Source organism: Amphiura filiformis, chromosome 7 (genome assembly GCF_039555335.1).
Source record: "Amphiura filiformis chromosome 7, Afil_fr2py, whole genome shotgun sequence".
NCBI classification, from domain to species: Eukaryota; Metazoa; Echinodermata; class Ophiuroidea; order Amphilepidida; family Amphiuridae; genus Amphiura; species Amphiura filiformis.
The window spans coordinates 16,178,841-16,186,713 of record NC_092634.1 but is presented as its reverse complement, the minus strand read 5'-3'; the positions used below and the strand labels follow the sequence as shown (position 1 = coordinate 16,186,713).

At 39.6% G+C, this 7,873-nt stretch overlaps 1 long non-coding RNA gene across 1 annotated transcript; it reads right to left on the bottom strand.

Moving 5' to 3' along the window:
* Positions 1 to 399: 399 nt before the first annotated feature.
* On the bottom strand, positions 400 to 7,645 carry LOC140156280 (uncharacterized). Its single transcript, XR_011859512.1, has 3 exons — positions 7,472 to 7,645; positions 4,434 to 4,604; positions 400 to 753 (listed from the first exon to the last, which is right to left on the bottom strand). It is a non-coding gene; the product is annotated as an uncharacterized lncRNA (long non-coding RNA).
* Positions 7,646 to 7,873: the final 228 nt, after the last annotated feature.

The following is a 7,873-nucleotide window of genomic DNA, read 5'->3' as shown; positions in this document are numbered from 1 at the left end:
TGCCCACTCTCAAAATGTAAACAAGTGCCATTCTTCTTTGAAGGAAACTGTAGTAATTATAACCTCCTTTTTGGTGTAAAAAATTATGACCCTCACTATGTTTGGTATACAATTTGTATGACCCCTAGTATATTCATGACCCCATTCTGAAGAAAATGACAGCCCCTAAATGCACAAAAATTGTCTTTTATGCAAAGGTCATTCAGCACTTTTGAGCCAACCTGAAGCATTCATCCTTGTTCACCTTAACTGATATTGGAGGTCAAGCTTCACCTCGATCAGCTTACTTTTTGCTCACAAATTTGAAGTCAACTTTCACTATATAAAGTGTTCTGTTGGGCCAAGCTTCACCATGCATCCAAAAGGATTTTCATTGTCTCACCATTTATGCGTCAATTTGTCACCATGCATCGGTTCACGATAATAATGCCTGAAAGCGAAAGCCAAGTTTAACCTTAATCATACGAATGCTTTTATTAGTTCAAGCTTCACCCAGAAGTTCATTTTGATAAGTCTAAACTTAATCATCGTAAAGCGGTATCCAAGAAGAAGAAGAAAATAGTGAAGCTTGACGTGGCTTGAGGAGGGTACTGAGTTCCAAGATTCACAATGATGCCCACATTAATGTCTACTGGATCTTCTTATTGTGGGATAGCAACCCCTGTAAACATGGTAAATGTATTCCTTATTTTTAAGATGCTCGCTTGGCTTCTGTAACAGTATCCACATCAAGTTGTGAAGCAAGTGTGTATGCTGTGGATAGAAAAAAATACGATTATTATTGACATATCTCTGTTGAAATGTTCTCATTCCTAAAACACTATTACAATGTACCAAATCATTGTATATATTATCTTCAATTAATTGTCACCATAATTAGTTCCCTTCTCCTAATAAACAAGAAATCAAGGGCTCAGGGACATAACATCTTAACTCAAAATTGCTAGTTTGAGTGCACTGTGTAAATACCATGATGTCTATATGATTTTGTGTACATTAAAATTTTCATATTAAAATCTCATTTTCATCACAACGATACTGTGGCGTATATTGGGGGTGCCACCAGTGTTCAAATATCATGCCTCAAAAAGTTACAGGCCAGCCAGGCTTGACCTTTTAAAAAAGTTACCGGCCAGCCAACTAGATGCCAGTCAGAAAATTTCCGCCAGGCCAAAAGTTACATGCCAATGGCCGACTGACCGGGCATATTTTGTATGCTGGGTGCCACCCCAGTCCCAACCTTTCCCTGGTTCTGGAGTAAGGTGCATCTCATGCCCCTCTTGTCAAGCAAATTTCTTGTCCCTAGTCTCAAAACATGCCATTGGTCAATATATTACTGCATACCAAATTTAAAATTATTCCAAAATCATATTAGGGGGCCTCCGTGATGCTGAAATTGTTGGTCAATGACCATACCCTAATGTTAATGTTAGAAATTATTGCTGCCTTATGCATTTTAGTTCATGCAGTTAGGACTATTAATGAATAAAGATGTTAAAAAAGCATACTTGTCTCAAAATTAAACATAAGGGAGCTATCTACAAAGACCAAGTTTATGTAAACACAAATGGCTGCCTTGTGCTGTCTTTACTGTGTAATTGTGAAATTGCTAAAATATTCATAACTTTCCTATTTGTGCTATAAACTTTGACCTGTTAGGCAGATAATACTAAAGACTTGAGATCACACACTTGCATCTAGACCTTGCTCAATTTGATGAGACAACACACACAGGCCTGATGAGCTCGAGGGTAGCCTTGTTCAAGGCCTTCTAAGATTTCCTCCCTGCTTGAACTATTTTTGGGCTCATGAAGTCAGTGAGGACCACAGATTACAGCTATTAATGACCGTGCGTATGCTGAAAAAATTGAACTTGGGCTCAGTCTACGAACCGCCAAACAGCCTTGTCTCGCCATACGAGCTCGCAGGCACAACCCGAGTTTGATTGTTCAACTTAAAACACATGATTATAAGCAGCCACAGTCTGTGATGGTCATATCATGGACAGGGTTGTAGCTAGGATATTTTCAGTGCTGGGTGGCATTTGATGAAAATCTTGCATATTTATTTATTTATTTATTATTTATTTATTTATTTATTTATTTATTTATTTATTTCTTATTTAACCTGGGGTGACCAATCAATGCACTGGCATTGTTCTCCCTTGGTCCCAGGTGGAAATTGTTTGCCAAAATAGACCAAATTCTTAACTAATTCAATAAAATGCTGCAATTTTGGCCTCTGAGTGGTGGGCTCCAATGCTAAAATTGGAGCCGAGTGATAGGCTCCAAAACCGATTGGTGGGCTCTACCGCCCACCACCGCCCACTGTAGCTACATCCCTGATCATGGACTTGGCAAGCCCAAAAGTTGTGATAGGATTCAAGTGCTGGTCATGAGGGAGGAAACTTAGAGGGCTATCCAGAGGGCTGAGGTTCTTCAAATCTTGAGATTGGATATCTTCGATTGGCACTCGCAGGAAAATCAGAGCTGGGTTTTACTCCATGCTCAACGCTCATTGCTAAAATATTCATAACTTTCCTATTTGTGCTATAAACTTTGACCTGTTAGGCAGATAATACTAAAGACTTGAGATCACACACTTGCATCTAGACCTTGCTCAATTTGATGAGACAACACACACAGGCCTGATGAGCTCGAGGGTAGCCTTGTTCAAGGCCTTCTAAGATTTCCTCCCTGCTTGAACTATTTTTGGGCTCATGAAGTCAGTGAGGGCCACAGATTACAGCTATTAATGACCGTGCGTATGCTGAAAAATTGAACTTGGGCTCAGTCTACGAACCGCCAAACAGCCTTGTCTCGCCATACGAGCTCGCAGGCACAACCCGAGTTTGATTGTTCAACTTAAAACACATGATTATAAGCAGCCACAGTCTGTGATGGTCATATCATGGACAGGGTTGTAGCTAGGATATTTTCAGTGCTGGGTGGCATTTGATGAAAATCTTGCATATTTATTTATTTATTTATTTATTTCTTATTTAACCTGGGGTGACCAATCAATGCACTGGCATTGTTCTCCCTTGGTTCCCAGGTGGAAATTGTTTGCCAAAATAGACCAAATTCTTAACTAATTCAATAAAATGCTGCAATTTTGGCCTCTGAGTGGTGGGCTCCAATGCTAAAATTGGAGCCGAGTGATAGGCTCCAAAACCGATTGGTGGGCTCTACCGCCCACCACCGCCCACTGTAGCTACATCCCTGATCATGGACTTGGCAAGCCCAAAAGTTGTGATAGGATTCAAGTGCTGGTCATGAGGGAGGAAACTTAGAGGGCTATCCAGAGGGCTGAGGTTCTTCAAATCTTGAGATTGGATATCTTCGATTGGCACTCGCAGGAAATCAGAGCTGGGTTTTACTCCATGCTCAACGCTCATTGATATTGAGGGCATTAATGTCATTGAGTGATGCTTTGGTACATGTATGCTTCAGAGTCTCAACATTCTGGGGAAAGGAAATCAGGACCATATTGTTTATCTCTGAATATGAAGTGTGATCCAAGGATCATGCACATTGCACAGCTAGATCAGCAAGGGCTGCAGATGGAGTCATTTCTGTAGACACTGATGAGGGTTTCCCAAATCCAGTTCCAAGGCATATATGTGTCATGATTATTTACGCATTCTGCTTCATACTTTGCCTTTCATCTGGCCTAGCATCTACAATGCTCTAGAATTTTAAACTTCTGAGTTTGCTCACCACTACCTATCCACAACTTCACAATATAAACCACCTCTGCTGAGAACTCCCATCTGAAGATTTGAAGAACCTCAGCCTCCATTCTTTTAACATATTGGGTGCTGTGACTGCTGTCTCATCAAATTGAGCAAGGTCTATAAATGTGCAAATGTGGGATCACTCTTCTGTAGTAGTATCAGCCTAACAGGTCAAAGTTGGCACAAAAACAGTAACGTTATGTATTCACAATTACACAGTAAAGACAGCAAATGGCAGCCAATTTTGTTTACATAAACTTGGCCTTGTTATTTTTTGAGTAAGACTGTTATTTTGATCATCTTTTATTCATTGATAGTAGTAAGGACTAAGTTACTAGTACAGCAGTCATTTGTAATGTACACAATGCATGAATAAAATAGCTGCCTTATGCATATGGTATGGCTATTGACCCCCAAAACGACTTTGGAATAATTTTAAATTTGCAATGGGGACAAGAAATTTGTGTGACATGAGGTGATGGGGGGCACGAGATGTACCCTATTCTGGAGCCACTGATTTTGTTTCTAGATATTTGTGTAACTGCATTTCACAAAATGACCAAGTGATAATTTTGACAAGTTGGTACTTTCACAGCTTTGGGGCACATCCATTTTGTATCCTTGCCCTTGGCGCACAACCCCCTAGCTACACCAGGCAACATGAAAAGAAACATATATACGGAATAGCTGTTCTTACCAACAATGGCTGGTGTGTGTCATTCATGGTCTTGTTTGATCACATCTAATCCTGTTCTGCCCCACTGTAAAAATCATCCATCAATCTTCTACATAGTTTTGCAAATGTCTTCTCCATATCCAGTGTACTTGGAAACACAAACACTGCCATGCCTGGAGTAAGCTCCACCATCTGGAAGTAGTAAAACAGTTCAGTATAATTATAACACTTACTGGCAAAGTTCATGGAGATTGAATGAAAGTTAAAAATTGGCTCAAATTTATTTAGCTGTCAACGTCACACAAGTAGCCTACAGGTACTGTATTCACCATAATTAGTTCCCTTCTTTTGAAAGACAGCTGTACAACTAAATTCATCAAATGTCTAAATAAAAGTATACCTCAGTTCTAAACAGTGGTGGCACTACTAGGGGGCAGGGGGCATTTGCACATAAAAATAATTTTATTAAAGAACATCCATGGATCACTTTGCAGGGTCTTAGGCAAGATTTGAAGGTTTGGGTGTGTAAATTGAAAAAACTGGGTGTGTAAATTTAAACATTTGTGTACAAAGTATAGGCCATGTGGGCAAAAACTGGACGTGTACAAATTTGGGTGTGTAACATTTGCTGGCTGCCTAAGCCCTACAATCAAAGAAATTAATGTTGGTACACTCGGGGATACTAAATGTAAATCGCCACCCCTCTCCCCCAGTTCAATGTTGATGAAAGCACTTTTTCCATTGGGCTCTCCAGTCTCCCCAACATTGATTGAGGGGGGGAATGGGGGAGGGAAGAGGAAAGGAGAAGGTATGTACTCAGGCCCGTACGCAGGAATTTTTTTGGGGGGGGTGCTGATTTTGAAAAAGTGGACTTTTTCTCCAAGGGGGGCGATTTTGTGAAAAGTGGGCTTTCTTCCCCAAATTTGGACCTTTTTTGACCAAAAAAGCTTAAAAACCTGATTTTGGGACTTTTTGTATACTTTTGCAAATTTGGGGAGGTGCGGTCGCACCCCCCGCACCCCCCCTGCGTACGGGCCTGTATGTACTTCTCATCAAACATAGTTATACTAATTTCACTTAACTCTCAGAGCGGCAATGAAGAGTTCCAACATATTGTCAAGGTGTACCAACTATTAAATTCCTTGATTGTAGCTTCCAAGACTATTTGTGGTACTATTTGTGATTTATCCCTCAGAATGGATAAAATAAAAATCAAATCAAATGCCTTGATCAAACTTCATCCAGCAGGAATATCTCCAATATTCTACATTTCTATTTTTTATTTACGATTTAGCAAAGGAATATACTATAGATAATGCATGATGTATATATCGAATTTTTTATATGATGTATTTTATTGACACAAAATTTGATACAGGTAAAATATGCCCTTCCTGACTGCCATTCTGCCCTTTTTTATGTCCTCTACCAACGGCTAAAATAGTACAAAAATATTGCACCAAATGGCGTCATTTGCACCTCAAATTTTTTTAAATCGATAGCTTCACAGGGGGACACCCTCTGGCTCCCCACCCCAGGTGCTAAAGCAGCCATTGAGTGGCACTTTGCTGTTTTCTTTTATTTCATGTGGCACTTCAACATATTTGAGGAAGCCTAATGTACATGATACTTGTTGTGAACGCAGCGAGCAGGAAATTGGCAAAGTGTTTCCGTAACTGTTTTCCTTTATAAAGCCATTTTAGAGTGTTTTATTTAAAAGGCGCCCCTTACTTGATAACTCTAGCTTCGAATTTCAAATTTTTTTTGCACACGATAGTTACGCATTCGATGAGTGCATTGCTAAAATGTTTTTCGGTTGGACAGCGGTGCAATCTTTTGTTATATTTATTCTGTTTAAATGTTGAAATTTGGATGAAAGTTATTTTGATGAGTCAACTACAGTACGGTATCTTTTGAGCAAGATTTGCCTATTTTGAACAGTCTAAAATTTTGCTAAAGTTTAATTTTAGCAACATTTTTGATGCGATTGTCTGTCGTGATCAGCTGTGTAATTTACTATTTTACTTCTGAACTTCCATTGCTTTACACGGTACGTGTCATGCTTCAGCAAATCCGACTAGATTTTGAATGCAATGGTCTCTAGAATGTAGGTATGCTAGGTGAATTCAAATTTGCCATCAAACTGCATCATTTTATATACATTGTATCAAATTAAAGCCCTTGAGTAAACAAAGCCAAAACTGAAAACCTTTTTTTCATAGCACTTTCCGTAGCAAAGTTACATCTTGTCAAAGATTGACTTTCATCAAACAATGTCAAAAAGATTCAGCTAGCAAAATTCCCCAAAACGGCATTTCGGGGTGTTTCTAGATCTTAGTCTCATTATGATAGCAGCTTTTTTAATGGAACTGCTATCAAAATCAAAAATTCCATGTGCGAGTGACTTATCACCATAAAAAATCATATATTTGGGTCAAGTGAAGTATAGAAAACATATTTATGTAGGTTTCTTTCTTCGGGCACAAGTTTCGGGCATTTCTATGTAAAAATGCATTGACATTGTAGGCGAATTTGGCTGACTAGCAAATGTGTTTGCCTGGCATACCTAGAATGTGAAGCTATCGGTGAACAAATTCTTGGCTATCTCTTCTCGAGCAACTTGGAGCAAGGCACCCATGTGTGCCAAAAATCACTTGCTCCCCCCCTCGGCTCGGCTTGCCAAAATTGCTTGCCCCACCCCCTTCGGCTCGATAAAAATTTCTTGGCACCCCCCCCCTCCCATTTTACCGCCAGGAATTTTTATAGGGCATTAGGGGGGTGCTTATTTTGTACAAGTGGACTTTTTTCCAGGTGGGGTGGCAATTTTACATCACACCCACCCCCACCCCGCAACCCCCCGGGCTCATAATTATTGCACAGCCCCTACGTCAGAAGTAGGTATAGTGCAATAGATAGAACAGTCCCCGGCATGCCCGGGAACAGCCCCGACCGAGAAAATGCTAAATATCTTTATCATGTTTACTTTAAGCTTACCCATGTTGTTACCCGGCTAAGTTACTAAACACACGTCACACATATTTTTAGACTGAAGTACTTACTTAATATAGGTGATAGCTGCTAACGACGCCTCTTTCTTTCTCCAGGCATGCCAGGATATCAGTAAAAGTAATATTAGTGGATGAATTATTCACTAGAAAGAATAAGATGACTGGAATTCTTCTTCGCATGTGTGTACATATATATACCAATCCAGCTGATCAGCTGATTCGTTGATTAGTCTCCCACCAGTCGTAAACCAAACTGGTTACGGCATGTATAGCAAGTCAACCCTGCCATAAATCGTTTTAAATTGAAAGAGATGAAATTCCCTCAAATTCGCATTTTGAAAAGGAAATTTTAACTTTATCTGGCTGACCTGATAGCTTATGATTTTCTTAAACAAAATATGGCAAAAAATATTTTTTGGAAAATTTTTTTGAGGGGTCTTGGACCACGCCCAT